This window comes from Dermacentor andersoni, chromosome 5 (genome assembly GCF_023375885.2).
Source record: "Dermacentor andersoni chromosome 5, qqDerAnde1_hic_scaffold, whole genome shotgun sequence".
In the NCBI taxonomy this organism is placed as follows: domain Eukaryota; kingdom Metazoa; phylum Arthropoda; class Arachnida; order Ixodida; family Ixodidae; genus Dermacentor; species Dermacentor andersoni.
In genome coordinates, this window is record NC_092818.1 from 83,132,855 (window position 1) to 83,149,917 (window position 17,063).

General features: G+C 45.8%; 1 long non-coding RNA gene across 1 annotated transcript in view; it reads right to left on the reverse strand.

The window, feature by feature from the left end:
• Positions 1–17,063, reverse strand: part of LOC129385022 (uncharacterized) — a 143,847-nt gene that overhangs the window by 104,240 nt on the left and 22,544 nt on the right. Inside the window, exon 2 of the long non-coding RNA XR_008612553.1 lies at positions 4,344–4,600. This is a non-coding gene — a long non-coding RNA (uncharacterized lncRNA). The remainder of the gene's footprint in view (positions 1–4,343; positions 4,601–17,063) is intronic.

The following is a 17,063-nucleotide window of genomic DNA, read 5'->3' on the forward strand; positions in this document are numbered from 1 at the left end:
CTTTTAATCAAACCTCAATTCTGATAAGCAACGTCCTGTACACATCGTGCTAACTTTAATAATTGGCATGAAAACTTAGCCTAAATGTTGGCAAATCTCAATGGAGACACAATTGTTAACCTTTATTTACTTTATAGGGCCCAGAATGTTCATTCGGGTAGCCACCGTCGAGTTCGACGGGCCCCGTGGTGAAATAGCAGTAGTCAGGGCACTCTTGAAAGGCACCGTTAGTAGTGTGCCCTTCAAATCGCAGTCATATCATAGCCAATGTTGATGAAATAACAGTAGTCAACGCGAAATTGACAGCCACTGTTAGCAGTGTGCACGCCAAAGCACATTCATGTGTTTCCATTGCTTATTTTGGTCATCTGGCTCACACAAGTAATGCGAATAAGAGAACCAGTGGAAAACAGGATTAGCTTAGTGAGGCCCAGAATGCTCATCCGGGGTCACAGCATTGATGGGACGAAGATCCAAGTATACTGTGCTTGCTTCGTTGCTTTTGAGTTTTTTGACGTGGCAAAATTAAACAGCTCGTAAACTACGCGCATGCGCACAATAACTAAGAGCATTCCTGATAGACAATCATATAATTTAAGGAAAGGCTCTGTACGTCCTGTGCATAGGTAGTTGAAGAAACAATGGGGCACACTTACGAAAAGTGCATGTCCAAGGGTTTAACGTTTAACCTTCGTCAGAATGCTGCTTTATTCTGGCGAAAGCCGGGCCACGGCCGGAACTTAAACCATTGAACATGCAATTTTCATAGGTGTGCCCCTTCGTTTCTTCAACTATATATGTATATATATATATATATATATATATATATATATATATATATATATATATATAAATAGAGAGAGAGAGAGAATTGCAGCACCACGTTAGCACTCAATAAACCACAAAGATAAAGAACAATGTGTGAGGCGCAAAGGTCCTGCGAGCCTTTGCAAGCACGCAGAAATGAGCATCGCATTTCCATCTCTAAGCTCTTCATGCAGCTCAACAGACAACGATGGTTTTATAATAGTTTGAGCATTTTCCGTGTGCGAATGTGCTCGTTGTATGCCGACACAAAGCACAACACGAAGGCATGAAAACTATCTGCCTAAACATGGCGTAGCGATTGTTTTGGAACTTCGTGATGTATTTCTCTGTTTTGAGAAAAGTCTGCGGTCGAAATGTCAAATGTAAGGGAGTGTTCTCAAGGTAAGACACGATATATGGCTAAATGAACTCGTAGGAAGTTGATTTCTTTTTTTTACATATTTTATTAGCTTTAACAATTTCGTTGGGCTCCGTATAGTGGCCAGAGTTTCTATGTACCACATAAAGCTTACATTAAACATAAACTTCAACTACACCACCGAAAAATTAAAAAAAAAACATCGCTCTCTGCAGCTCTCCGAATCGCATGTATCCGTAGTTTCGTCGTTGCCATTACAAAATGCATCTGACCTCACGATGGAAGTTTATTTGACGTTGCACGAATCCCGCAACTGGTGGCACAAATACGCGATACGTCGGCGCGCAGGACCACCGCAACTAATCCGACGGTTGCTACTTCCGCGAACTTCCCTCCGATAACATGACCTCCCTGGAAAGGAAGCTACCACGAAGGGCCACGCTATACAAGAGCAAAGCTGGACGTGCCCCAGACGAACGCGGAAGTTTGGCTTCCAGGTTGGATTGCGAGGTTTCCTTGCCTTGAAGAGAATCGGGTGTCTTTTCCAGCAAATACAGAAAGTGAACGAGGAATTCGGTACTGGTACCTCTGGCGACCTTGTTGGAGAAACTTCCGATACGATCATGCTCAGCCGCCTAGTGTTTCCAGTCACACCACAGCTCCGCAACCGCTTCCAGGGAACAGCCAAGCGGCTAGCTCCATCGAATTGCTTCGAAAGCGTCATCTACCGCTAACTCTTTTTCTGCCGAACGAAGTTGCCGAAACTCGAGCTAGCCATATTTGACGGAGATTGCTATGAGTGGCTTGAATTCTGAAGCTAATTTCAATATGCCCTAAATACGAACCGTTAGCTGAAAGCGTATTAAAGTGGTGAGTTTTCAAACATGATTGGCCGCGTCTGCAGTGTGCGGACTGCCGGCAAACGATGAATGCAACATTCTGGAATACTTTGAAATAGATTTTGTGATATCTAAATCATTGTAAAAAAAGATTCGAGACCATTTAAGATCGGCCATCGATTTGAAATCTGAAAGCACAAGGCTTTGGAAGCTTTATGACAAGGAAGATATATATATATATATATATATATATATCTATATATATATATATATATATATATATATATAGGTGAAGGGAAAGGAAAGGCAGGGAGGTTAGCGAAGGCTGTACCCTGTTCGCTACCCTACACATAGAAAAGGGTTAAGGAGGAAATATAGAAAAAAAGAGGTACGACAAAGCAGCATGAAAAAGTCAGTATGTACATATTCGTAGTGCCTGTTCACTGATGGTCACAGGTAGATGGGCAATTCAGTCGCCTTCAAAAAGCACAAAAGGGCTTTTGGGGCCTTGCGGATGCAGGAGTGCTTCGGTCAAGGCCCACACCATTTTCTTTCTAGAGTGATTGAGACCAGCAGTAACTGCAGTTAAGCATGACGATATGTATCAAGTGCAGTAAATCTGTAGTTGTGGAAGCAGTGCAAGCCCGAGTTGCACGTAAAACTCGGCGAAGAAGATCAGGCTTACGTACGGGAAACTGATAACAAGGTCTCTGAAATACACAGCAACCAACGTCGAAGAAGACGCAACAATAAGCTGCAGCAGCAACGGAATCCATTCAACACAACAAACATAAAAAGTTGAAGACAGCATTGTTTGTATTCCTCAATCATTTTACGTCATGTGCTAAAGACAGCTCCATCAAAAATAATTTGAAAAGGTCAGAAATGAAAATGACTCATGAAATATGTTTTCTACCAGTCTAGGTAAACCAATTTTAATGAAGTTTATTGTCGTAGAAATCATGCCTCACGTCATCGCCACTACTTTTTGAATGTGTGGAGTGCTCACGCAGTCATAACGAGTGTGACTATCTAGATTAGCCTAATACCGACAGACTTCAGTAGTTGTGTTGGAACATCGCCGCTAAGAAGAATGTTGTAGAGTTTCGCTGGCATCGTACTTCCCCATGGACTAAACAACACATTTCATTCGCAGACCGCCTGTGCTCTCAACACCGTCGTTACGGCAACAATTCAGCTCTGACTACCCCTAAAAGCAACCTTCACTTCTAGAGTGAATGTGTGAGAATAGCGTTATCCTTTAATATGATTATTACTATTAGCATCGCATCCCACTGCTGAAAAAAAAAGGCTACACAAGTGTCTTGCCAGAGTTTCAAGCTTAGTTTCTTTTTCTTTTTTTCACACACAATCTGGAAGAAAACCGAGTAATGACCTCGAATCTGAGAATTTCTGCCCTTCTACCAGCGACGAACCCCGGACACCTTTTGCGCTAGCCGAATTACGACAGTGGGACTCGTCCCTGACCTGGCTGGTGGACTACGGAAAGAAGTGCGATTTAAATTCACCCCTACTTGAATGACTGTCCTGAGATGAAGCTTGGCTGCTCTATCATTTAGTTCGGCCATGCTCTTATGACTTCCGGCAATGCCCGGAATGTCAACGTTCAGTCAGCGATTACGCTCATTCAGTATGTCCTAATCAAGCAGCTTGGCAACATTAACATCCGGGCCAGCCTTCTGCCAGTAGTCAACACTTCTTGTCAAATCTTCAGCAGAATCGCGGACTCCTGAGCGGTGAGGTGCTTTTGTAATCTGCGATAACTATTACAGAGCATCTGCAAGGAAGGCAATGTTGCCTTCAATATGATTTCTTTTTCAGGGCAGGACACAATTAGAGACTCAAACTGTTTTCCACAAACCAAGTCAAAATTTCTTGATCTACTTTGCGAATCATCGCTTCACTTGTAGCTGCACTGCGTCACCGATGCTTTCTGACGCCATCTTTGACCTGTCGTTTGAGAACTCTTCAGCACTACAAAGCTGGGCACGACAACATTCAAGCTGCACAGTCATCAAAAGCAGCGTGTAACAGTGATAATAAAACTTGATTATATTCATTGCAGCTCGCCAAGTCTTGCAGCGAAGCGCTATGGAATGACCAGTTGAATCCGCAGTCAGAATTTTGGCGTTTCAATTGCACTACTTTTAACGCAATAGTTTGCATCCTCGGCTTGCAATTAAAACGAAACTTCTGGCGAAAGGCAGTCGGAAAGCACAATTGCACGTCGTGGCTGTCAGGGGCGACGCAGAACTATGAATTTTAAACAAAGACGTTCAAAAAAAACTGTGACCAACCTTCGAAATGCAGAAGAGTTGAGGGCGACGTGTCCCCTGTGGCGCGGGCAAAACGAGGAAATGCCACTCGATGAACGCTGAAGATTGCCGACGTCACTTAAATATCCAAAGTTCATAGAGCACTTTCGCTGTATAGCACCGCCTGTCGTCGGCATTTAGTTCCAAATGCAGCATAGCAGCACAGCAGCACAGCAGCAGCAACGAAGGCGCCGCCACAATACAGCGCGCCACAGGTTGAGTCAATCCGGTTTCGGCAGCTGAAAAAAAAAAATTTGGGCTGAGTGCAACCTGCCCGCTCTGGGCTGCCTCTGTTACAAAAATATACTTCCGTAAATAGCGTTATGAACACAAGTTCCACTGTCATTGCTCGGCAGTCCCGCTTCTTACCTTGCTCCGTGTAATATCTTATCTCTTGTCGGTACATAAGGCGCACCGGACCCCTCGCCCATTGGCCATGTGACGGTAAGTACGACGAGTGGCCCACAAAGACACGCAGCGTTGAAACGACCCACCAGAAGAACGTATTCACAGCAACCTAACCCCCCACCTATCCACCCCACCTATCCAAGAGCACGGATTCCTAAGGCCAAAAAGGTTTGTAACTCTCCTCCTCACTGAGTCAGAGTCCAATTGACTATATCGCATTTTCTTCTTTCCACGGTGACAATGTTTGGACCTATATTGTTGTGGGCAAACAACATTTATAAGCGCCGCCACTCAGTATTCTTGTTTTCATACATGTTGTACAGGTGCTTTTTTATTCTTCTTCTATTGCAAATTCTATGCATTGTAGGTAAACAGTTTCACAAAAGAGTAGTAGCTTCTAAAATCAGTGCAGAAGAGATAGGGAGAGTATCTTTTCCAAGACACGTAACTCCTGTCGGGGTAAACTAGAAAGTCTGTGGTAACGACTCCAACTCTCCAGCTCGAGTTCGCTTACTTTTTAATAGTTAGTGCAGGTCAGAAATAGAGGGCCTGAAATTAAAGTCGGGTCAGCGCTGAAGGCACGTCAGTATGATCTGAACTGTGACACTACCAGCATATTGGAAACTTTCGTCCTGACATTTCACTAAGAAATACGATGTTGCTCTAGATCATTTTCTCCCACATGATGATAGGTAACTAACATAAACAACACGCAACCGCTGACTCCTATCCTACCTAAATGCTTCTTTCCCTGCTCCTAGCCCTTCAAACTAGTCGCCCACCCTACACATGTCGCTCCCAGTGTAGTTGTCCCTCCCCCGTAACCTCACAAACGCGCAGGAAGTTTCTCAGATCTCTGGTCTCCGCAGTTACCAGTCTGGTGACAGCCACATAATGCTCCACATATACTTGATATTAGTCCCACTTCCCTACGTAAGTTCCTTCATGGTGCGCCGACAGCTCCCATTGGCATTTATTGTGGTGTCCTACTTTGTTTTATAGCGTTTTACGTGCCAAAACAAAGATAGGATTGTGACGCACGCCGTAGTAGAGGACTCGGGATTTTGACGATCTGCGGTTCTTTAACGTGCACCTAAATCTAAGTACACGGGTCTTACCGCAATTTGCCCCCATTGAAATGGGGCCGTCGGGACCGGGATTTGATCCGGCGACCCTATGCTTAGCAGCGCGACGCCAAAACCACTAGGCAACCACGGCGCGTGCACGGTATTAGAAGCAGAGCCTATTAAAGTATCTTCCGTATTTTTTTTTTTCACCACAGCAATGTCCAAACATTCGGGTGCTCTTAGAGTAAAACTGCTGTTGACGATATTTACGCCTGAGCACATGCCCCGTCTGCAGAATAAGCGAAATTCTGTGTGTCGCCGCGAGGGAAACAAGCGCTGGAGCAGGAAGGTGCCTGGACGTAGTGAAGAGAATCACACACCGAGGAATGTATGGAGGAGCGCGCTAGCGCGCTTAGAGCGTGCGGCAAAGCAACGCCACCTAGAGACCAAGAGGAAACTTTAGCTACGCCCCAACTCCGACGCGGCCTGTTGAAAGACATGTAAAACACAAGAACGTTTTCCTGAGATAACCCCTGAACCGATTTTGATGAACTTTGTTGCATTTGGAAGAGAAAGTTAAATTCTAGGGGCTTTTGGAAGCGTAATATGGATTTAGGGGCTGAATTTTGTTAAAAGCTTTACAAAAATTTGCCAGCTTGAAAAAAAATGGGAGCATTAAGTTAAAGAAAAATAGCTCTGCATCGACAACAGATATCGCGGTTCTGTAAACGGCACCCATTAGATCATTAAAAGCGGACAAATTCAATATGTCATTTTATATATTACGTGAATTCGTTAGGTTGTGTACAAGGGTTCTGAAAAGCCTCTATTTTCATGTTACTAAACTTTTTGAGTTGAGGTGTAACATATCAGTTTTGTCCGCTTTAGATGTACTATTAGAGGCAATTCGTGGAACTGTGACATCATTTTTCGTTGCTGAGTTACAGAGTTGTAAACTTGGTACTTTCATTTTCTGAGAATACTAGATTTTTGCCAATTTTTAATAAAAAATTGACAACCTAAATAAAAAATTTGAAACCAGCAGTCGCTAGATATTAAGGTTTACTTTCAAATGCAACAAATCACCAAAATTGGTGCGGTGGTTGCCGAGAAAAACGAATTCTCATTTTACATGTATTTAGATAGGAGCACCCGAGCGAAAGCTTCCTCTTGAGGAGGTTCTTAAATAAGGGAGGTAAAAGTGGGGTAATGTGCAGCGCGGTAACTGTCTCCCTGTAGAGGACACCTCAACCACGCTGCACAGATGGAGGGAGGGGACGAGAGTAGCGGGTGTAAAGGTGCCGTTGAGAAAAGCGGGGAATGAGAAAAGAGGCGAGGCGTGGCGCAGGAGGAGGGTAGGCGGAGGCACGCTGGTTTGACATCCTCTGGCAGTTGCTACGGGTTTTGTGTGCGCTGTGGACGTATCGGGCTCGTTTTGTGATTGAGACCGAGCGAGAAGGACGAACCAGCGACGCAACCGGGCAGCAGGCCGAGCGCGAGTAGACCGACCCAGAAGTGGTCGCCAAGCGCCAGGCACAAGCTAAACAAGTCAGACCAAAGGCGTGGGCTTGGCGTGCACAGGAGACTCCAGAGGAGGAAGGAAGAGAAAAAGGGGGAAGTGAATAGTGTGAGTTGTACAGTACCAAGTTGCTTGAAATAATAAAGACTCTGCATTCCCTTACCGTGACTTACCATCCTTTCTAATGGTCCTTTACACCTCATAAAAAATTAAAAGAGGGACATAAAACATACAAAATAAACAATACGCATAAAAAATCCGCCATACTTAGGCACAATGAAGGCGTTTTTAAAGGACTCTACACGCAATGTAGAAAACCGGAGTACCACCCAAACGCATGCGCGTAGCCCGCGCTTACCAAACTGAAATGTTACTCTAACTTCTTGTCCCAGAGTACCCAGAGTACAAGAAAATAGTAGAAGAAAACAAAATACTTCGAAACAGTTTAGCCGAGCTACGAGCCGAGATTGAAGCTTTTAAGCGCACGGCAAACAAGAGCACATCACAGCAACCCATACAAATTGCGGACCACACTTCCAAATCACCACCACAGACATCACTGCAACAAAGTACCGCCTCCAGCGCTCATTCGTTAACGCTGGAACAGTTAGCACAAAACATGCAACTAATGTTCGCAGAGCTACACAAACTCAAACGAATGGTAGAGGATGTGCAAACAAAAGCCGCAGCCGTCCCCCGAAAGAGGGTCAGTCAAAGTCCGGGAGCTCCTACCAGGACACCGAAAGCTATAGAGAACACTGATAGCGACAGTAATATCCATGGATAATATGGCAAACAACACAAAGACCGGACACATTGAAATCTGGCAATGGAATTGCTGCACGCTACGCACTAAATTGGCTAATTTCACGCACTACATAGAATCGGCGCCAATCCCTCCCGACGTTATCTGTATTCAGGAAATAGGGAAACAAAATCAAAAACTCAAAGGGTACGAGCTTTATGCTCACCCTGACTACCCTCAAATAGCCACCTTTGCCAAGAAGGATGTCGCGATTAGCGTAAATTATTTTTTTCGGGAACCTATTCAGCACCAGATAATCACGATTTGGCCGCAGAAAAGGGGCAAACCTAAAACAATTATTGTCAACGTTTATAGTTCTCCCAGAGAAAAACAGGCGGATTTTGAAAACGTGGTGGCCACCGCGGTGCGACTCGCTCAAGGTAGGGACAAATTAATACTGTTAGGCGACTTTAACGCACAACACTCAAACTGGGGCTACAGTAGAGTCAATCCCAAGGGCATATTGTTAGCAGACGTTGTAGAGCGCTACGGACTTTTCGAGCTAACTCAACCGGATCTCCCAACGCGAATCGGGAACAGCGTGTCCTAGGACACTTCCCCCGACCTCACGTTCACCAACAACGAAAGTGAGACGCGATGGACGAACCTAGGTGAAAACGTGGGCAGCGATTACTATATCTTAAGCATATCGGTTAATGCAGCCAGGATTCGAAGAGCTATTGGCAAGGCAAGGCTATCCGACTGGACTAAATTTCGCGAAAAACAGAAAACAATCGGCAGCATAGCAGACGTAGGAGTTATTCACTCTAGGGTCACAAAAACAATTGAAACGACAACGGAGGCTCCAGCCGTGGATCGTCACCTCTTGCATCTCTGGGAAGCCCGGAGAGGCCTCACAAAAAGGTGGAAAAGGCAGAAGCTTAACCGTAAACTCAGGATACGGATAGCTCAGCTAGCGCAGGAAGCTAGCGAATACGCACAAAAGTTAAGCGACAGCAATTGGCGTCAGTTCAGCGACTCGCTTCGGGGCACGTTGACTACAAAGAAAACATGGCGCATTCTTCGAAGTATGATTGACCCGGGAGGAACAAGAACAGTCGCGAATCGCACACTCAAGCTGCTTGAAAACGAGTTTGAAGGTCGGGAAGCTGACATGATAGACAAAATTAAAGAGATATACGTAGGAACTGTACCGACCGGGCAATCCACCAAACCCGTTTACGAAGGTCAGGACCAACCGGAACTGGACGCCCCCATAACCTTTGAAGAGGTCTACGCAGCGGCACACCCCTTCAAGAAAAACACGACCCCAGGGGCAGATCAGGTCACGAACGCAATGATTCGCAATCTAAGTGACGACACGCTAAAGAGCTTGACCAAATTCTTTAACGACATGGTCTGCACAGAGGATGGCGTCCTTCCAAAAGAATGGAAGGAATCAAAAATTATTTTTATTCCAAAACCAGGTAAGCCTCGTAACATCATCAACCTTCGACCCATCTCCCTAACGTCGTGCGCGGGGAAACTCTTTGAAAAGGTTGTGCAGGTCCGGCTCTCGAACCACATAGAGCTAAACAACATGTTCCCCTCCAACATGTTCGGTTTCCGACCCCACGTGTCAGCGCAGGACGTTTTTCTACTACTAAAGCACGAGGTCCTGCACCCCAACAGAGGGTCGGAAGATAAATTTGTACTGGCATTGGACATGAAAAAGGCCTTCGACAGCATCTCCCACCACGCTATTCTGGAGGGACTGGAAGCGGTGAACTGCGGCACGCGAATTTATAACTACGTGCGCTCGTTCCTCAGCCACCGTACGGCCACAATCGGATTAGGCTCCACGAGTTCCGACACCTTCAACTGTCCCGACAGAGGTACCCCTCAGGGAGCTAGACTCTCTCCACTGCTATTCAATGTAGGGATGAGAAAGCTAGCCCTGGAGCTAGATAAACACCCGAATCTCAGTTGTGCGATATATGCCGATGATATCACGTTCTGGGCTCACCAGGGGTCCTATGGGGACAAGCAAGAAGCCCTTCAAAAGGCCATAGATGCAGTCGTGGAATACGCGAGGGCGGCGGACATGGCATGCGCACCCGAAAAATCGGAATTCATTCGGGTGCGTGCGAAATACGCAAGAAAGAAGGACTGGGTGCCGCTCACTCTGACTCTCGACGGGGCGCCAATTCGTGAAGTGGAGACACTCAGAATATTGGGGATGTGGATACAGCAGAATGCTGGAACATCTCACACCCTACAAAAACTAAAGGCGGTCACAGGAAACGTAGCCAGAATGATAAGGAGAGTGGCAAGAAGCAGAGACGGCCTAACTAAGGGAGAGACCATCAGCCTGGTTCATGCATTCGTAATTAGCCGACTCACATACGCCCTTCCATATCAGGCCTTGACAAACCAAGAGATTAAACAGGCAAACGCAATAATAAGAAAAGCCTTCAAAGCCGCCCTTGGTCTTCCCGAATGCGCTAGCACAGAGAGATTCGAGGGACTGGGCCTGCACAATACTTTTGACGAGTACGCAGTCGCGACGTTATATGTCCAGAAAGAAAGACTTTGTTCTTCAACTCAGGGCAGGGAAGTATTGGCGAGGTTAGGCTTTCCCCTGAGACCCCAGTATTGCGGAGAGGAAACGGCACAGATAGACCGCAATGTTCTATCGCATATCGCGGTGGCCCCAATTCCCAAAAACATGCACCCCAAGTACCATCCCGGACGACGCAGAGCAAGGGCAAAGACCCTTCACAAACGTTTCGGCATGGGACCGGGGGTGTATTATACGGGTGCCAGTCGAGCCAGCTCAGACACTTTCACCATAGTCTCTACATGCAACAACAACATAACAACGGCATCCTTCAAAACCGCCTCGGCATGCGTGGCAGAGGCTGCAGCCATCGCCTTGGCCATTCAGGACGCCGAGCGCCAAACCAATTCGGCTGTCATATTATCCGACTCACAAGCGGCTTGCCGCCTGTTTTTGCAAGGAACGGCACCCAAATCAATAATAAAAATTTCAGGCACTCGACTGGAGGGGCACCACACTATCGTCTGGTGTCCGGCACACGAGCGACTGGCAGGAAACGCTAGGGCAGACCGTATTGCTCGAGGTTTGAACGTCCGAGCAACGGCATGGCCTAGCGACGACCTTCCACCGAATTCTCGGGACATCCTCCTACAGCAAAGGCAGGAGCGGAGACGTTTTGGACATCCTCACTCCGATTTAAACAGCGAACAGGAGAGGGACTGGCGTCGTATTCAGACGAATACATACCCCAACCTGCACCACCTACACAGAATACATCCCACGAGGTTCACTGACGAGTGCCCGTGGTGCACAGACATACCCACACTAAAACACATCACATGGGAGTGCTCCAGGAGGCCTCCGCACATAGGCAGTCCCATATTACACCAACATCCACTAATGAGAAATAGGCAGTGGGAGGCATGGCTTGCGGACGGGGGTCGGGAGAGCCAGTTGGCTCTTCTGGACCAAGCCCAGCGAGCCGCTCGTGCCAGTGGGGCCCTGGAATAGGGGCTCCAACCATCGTGCCTTATTTTATTTACATTGAATAAAGTTTTACTCTCTCTCTCTTGTCTTTCGCTTCAATGCAATCCCTTCTGTTAAACGTAACACAATTCTCAGTTCGTTCGAGTTCTGCATAAGCGGAGGCTACCACATATCAAAGTGAAGTGCGGGACATCCGTCCAGGGATTATAAAAGTCCACTTTCCTGGCTAAGAACATCTGCATTTTCTTCTTTTCTTCTTCTACAACAATTGGTCAGAGGGGGTCGCTTGCTGGAACCTCATGTAACGAAAACATGTTATACCCCACAGCCTTAATATGGTACAGTTTGGTAGTGGGAAATCGTCATTACTCGTTCGTGCCTGTGCGCAGTGCACAAATGGCGCCGTAGCCGCGCCATGCATGACGCAGTCGAACCTTGCCTTATAATTAAGGCTTGACGTAGTAGTTCTGCGGAAACCCGCAAGGTGGAGAGAAGTAATTAGTAAAGGGAAAATCAGACATCCACCCGTTCGTAGCAATTGCTACAAAGGAAACCCAAACGGGTTCCTCGAAGGAAAAGCCTAGAAGGATTTTCCCTTTACTTATTTAGAGAGGCATAGCTCGGCAGTACGCTCGCCGATCGGAACGAGAGTGGTCCCATTTAAGTGAGCTCACTGAGCCATAATAGGTAGAATCCATCAATCTCAAACTTGCGCTCATCAATAAGACATAAAAGCGTGTGATTCTTTATTGCAGAAACTTCATGCATCAGGCACGTACCCAGGGTTTTTTTCATCCGGGAGGGGGGGGGGGGGGGGGGGTGACCCCAAGGATGTAATTTTTTTATGCAAATGAAGCGCGGTTCTACTTTTGCGAGTACAAACGTCAATGATTCCCACCGCTCGCTACGAAAGCGCCTAAACACCCAAAACAGAAATGAAATAAGGTGTATCTCACAAGTGCACCTGTGATATGTCTATTTTACTTGGCAAACCAGGAGCCACATCAAATTGACTCGCGCAGGAAAGAAACGCAGGAAGGACACAACCAAGAATAAGTCAACAAGCGAATACGTAAAATAAAGATTTCTAGTAGTGTTTTTATGATGAGCTCTAGAGGAATTATAGTGAAATATATAATTGCGGAAGCATCACAGCTTCTTTGGGTCCCTCGTTTGCTGCTCTACCAAGTGAAGTGCCAAGGCCCATTCAGTTCCATACAATAATTACTAGAAATAACTCTGGGGGTAGTGGCTACTGAAGCTGCAATGGGAGTGGTTGAGCCAGCATGGGAATTATTGGAAGCACATGGACTTGCCTAAACTTCCTTCTTCCGGCGTCATACGGCTTCGTGACTTTGTAAACTCGTCGTTTTCAACAATGTACTATGCAGTAAATAATTAAATAAACATTATTAAAATTGTCCAACCACAGGATTCGAACACACGACCTCTACGCGCAGACGCCCGATATTGAAACCATTACTCCACGGAAGCATGCATCGACAAGTGACATATAACGATGTCAGTGCCTTCAGATGCTATGTGCTTTTCGATTTGGTCAACTCGACAAGCTGAGCCGTTGCAATTAGTAGCGATTGTTTGTGTGCGCAGCGTCTTCTGCACTTAGAAAAGTATAGAGTGCTCTGAAAGTTAAGACAATGAACGCATACGAAGCGTAATAAATGAATCCACAATCACGATCGAAGATCAGACAAATCCATGCACTTCCCATAATTCCCATGGTAGCTTAACGATTGAAGCGCCAGAGTTCCCTTTAGTACACCGTAGGAAACTCTATGCCAAAACCGACTCGTATTGTTATTTGGGAAGTTACGTAATGAAGCGTGGCCGCCAGACCAGTACAACGGCGTAGAGTGCAGGATGCTGTGGTTTTAGACGTGCTGCGCCCACCGAGGAAAGTTAGAAAAACACCCACATAAGCACAGCAGAGAAGTGCCTACGTCGGGTGGTTCGACTGGTAACTGTAGAAGCGCCATTCAAAACACACGGAATCATCCTCCACTCCGGTGGCGTTTTCTCTACTGCCTTTCCAAATAAAAATATTTTCATCCATAAATATTTTCACATGCTGCTAAATTTGTTAATTCTTGCTTTTCCTTCCTGTTCGACTGTTGAGTCGTCTCTGCCTTAGTAGATCGCTTAATTTTGTTCATTTTCTTGCGACTCCTGTTCCCGTTGCCGCTTTTGCACGAAAAATACTCTACAATTAGGGGAGAAACCAGACGAGGTAACGGGTGACATTCATATTGCTTATGAGTTCAGCGGTTATTGCAGGGTTTGATCGAAATTTTGACATCTTTAGGGATGATTATGAAACGTAGATCGTTTAAAAGATATCAGTAGGGAATTTCTAGCGGCCAGCACCTTCAAATTTCGAAACAAACATCGAAATAATGAGAAACGTGAAGACATCCCGGCATTTTTTTAGCTGGGAGAATATCAATCTGTTTCAATCCCTCAGTTTTAATGCCCTTTTCCTTGAACCGATCATGGTTCGCTTCTACGCCTCGGCCATAATGAGACTGTAGCAGCAGCCCAGTCTTGACCCCCGAAAGGCTGTCAAGTCTCAAGATTGAGTTGGCGGCGCTCTAGGAGTGGTGGCGTAGCCAGCGGGGGGTAGGTGTGGAGAAGTATCCCGCTTAATCTCGGAGGGGGGGGGGGAAGTGCGCGGGCCCTCCTGCGCCCCCCCTCCTTCCCTCACCCCGTGTACGTGCCTGCGCTTGCTCGGCTATGGCGCTCCCACTTCCGACTCGTGGGGTTCAGAAATTGTGGGAAGAGGCCTCTGCAGCAAAACAGAGGGATGCCAATGCGCGTCCACCGCTTTTGACCACGTAGGGTCCACTCACAAATAAGGAGTGAGCGCGATTGCAAGATTTGACCGTTGGACCCTGACTGGGCGCATCAAGTTAATCACGCCAGATTTATCATGCGTGAGTAAATGTCATGCGCCTTACTTTGGGTGCACTAGATGCCCGTGTACCATGCATCGGGTACACGTTAAGCAACCCCAGGTGGCCATAATTATTCCGAAGTCCCCAATGTGGCGCACCTTGTGATGAGATCGTGGTTTCGGCACGTAAAACCCCGAATTAATGGATTAATTACTGTGGTATCATTCCGTAGAGGAAAGAAGTCAATACTCGATAATGCAACTGTCACTCGCGTGCGCAGATGACGTTGTTGTCGTGTCACGCATGGCGCTATCTGAACTAAATTTAACCTTGTGCAGACACGCGCTGTTCGGCAGCGCATTTTTGCATCAGAGCAGGAATGGTCGGCTTGCTTTGAGAGAGTTACTATACTTACTTTTATACCTACTATGCTATATTACGCATAAACTCGTGGGATGGTGCCCCTCCTGTGTGAAGTTTAGTTAGCTTTTTTTAGGAAACATACGGCGCTTCCAGGCACCCTGTACCCTCGTCTATATATTGCTATTTACAACTCGGTGTGGCCGTCTGGCTAAGTTTGGGCCAAATAGGGCGTGACTGAGCAGCCAAACATCAAGTGGTGGCCTGGAACGTGAATGCGCTTAGCGCCAGACGCCCACTTGATTATCCGCATTACATTCTTTAAACGGGATGCCGATTAACTAAAGTCATCGCATTATGTTCTCGAATAAACACTGACAAGCGCGAATTGTTTGTTTTGTAGATCAAGCAACTGTGCATTTTTACTGCCATGTAAATTTGTCTGTCCACGACGGTTAACATTGGGACTCGAGTACTGCCCCAAGTATATCTTGGCGCATATCCTTGAATTCATATGGCTGAATTTGTTTTTGTAGAGCAGAGCCGACTGAGCCGACTCACTTTGTTGCTAAGGGGGCACACAGACTGCAATGCAGATGACGTTCCACAGGTCCCTCCCTCCCCCAAAAAATAAAGCATAGACAATTACATTAACCCCAATGACTGAGGTGTTACATTCGCCGATAAAAAGCCTGCATTTCAGCATGCTGTAAACCTGCCTATTAGAATTATAGTCGGCAATATCGCATTACACATATTCTGTTTAGCATCTCTGCAAGGATTTTCAATAAATCTCTCTCTCTCTCTCTCTCTCTCTCTCTCTCTCTGCACTAAGGTTGATCGCAGCTGGTTCTTATAATTCCACTCGAATTATTGATGATAATGACGTTGATAATAACAAAGAGTAATTCCCATCTTGTTTCACTTTGAAAGCTCTTTTATCTAATGCAACAAAAGAGAAAATATTTGTACGTAACTTAGGAAAAGAAGACGATTGTGAGCCGCAATTCTTGTCTCCTTAATTTGGTAACATATTTGGTTTACTACTTTCGAGCAATGTGTCCACGTGCGTGGACATTAATTTCCTTTTGAACTACTAGCAAATGAAAACATATGGCTTCATAAATGGTCTATGGAAGTCCCTGCAATGAAGTTATGAGTAATAAATGAATAATATTACAGCAGGGTTTCTCTCGGAGCCCACAATAATAATTTATCAAACTAATACTGGTGCTTATCAGCAGTTTGTAAGGCCGACGAGTGCATAATTTTTTTGCACAAATTTTCCGCTTGCTCGACTATGCCCCCTGCGTTGCGAATGACGTATGCAACGTTTCACAATGATGGCCGTTATAGGTACTTTCCGGTGACATTCGCGTCGAAGCAGCATTATGTACTAGCCCAAAACAAATAATCATGAAGTATGAGTGGGAAAAAGGGCACCAAGCGTCAAACGACTCCGAACCTGGCCTTTCCATTCCAAAATTAATGCTGTGATGAGCGGCACTATCACGGTTCCGTTTTCCATGCTTTCTCTTTCTTGGCTGCACTACACTGTACTTAAGTTCATTTCAATCTACAACGTACATTCTCTGCCCTTTCTGTCCTACTAGAGTGCATTTGTCACTCCCATGTTGGTACTTTAGTAGACCACCGGTTATTTGCTGTATGCATTACATAACCTGCCCAACTCCACCTCTTTGTCCCCTATCACCAACCCAGAAAGCTACACGGGCTTGTATTACTTTTACAACGACAACGTACTTGAGAAGACGCTTATGTACACCCTGTGTCTACTACTGTGCGCTTGAACTGTGTATTTCTTTCCATATTTCTTTTTTCTGTCAAGCCTTTTTGTCAAACCAATTTTGTCATATATTATACAAAAAAATTACAAATATTCGTTTGAGGTATAAAACCCATTTATCTTAATGTAAAACACAGAAAGGGGTGATTGGAAATGATTGGAGGTTTCGCCTAACTCTGGAGACCATGAACGACGGAGGCGTACAAAAACAATCTTGCCAGTAATGGTTCAGATAGTTTGATGCTGGGAATTCTTTCTGCCCTTTTTATAAAGGTAAGTTCGTTAAATGTGGCTTTTAGTGGCGCAAGAGTGGCTGAGGCTATGCTGCGCCGAGCAC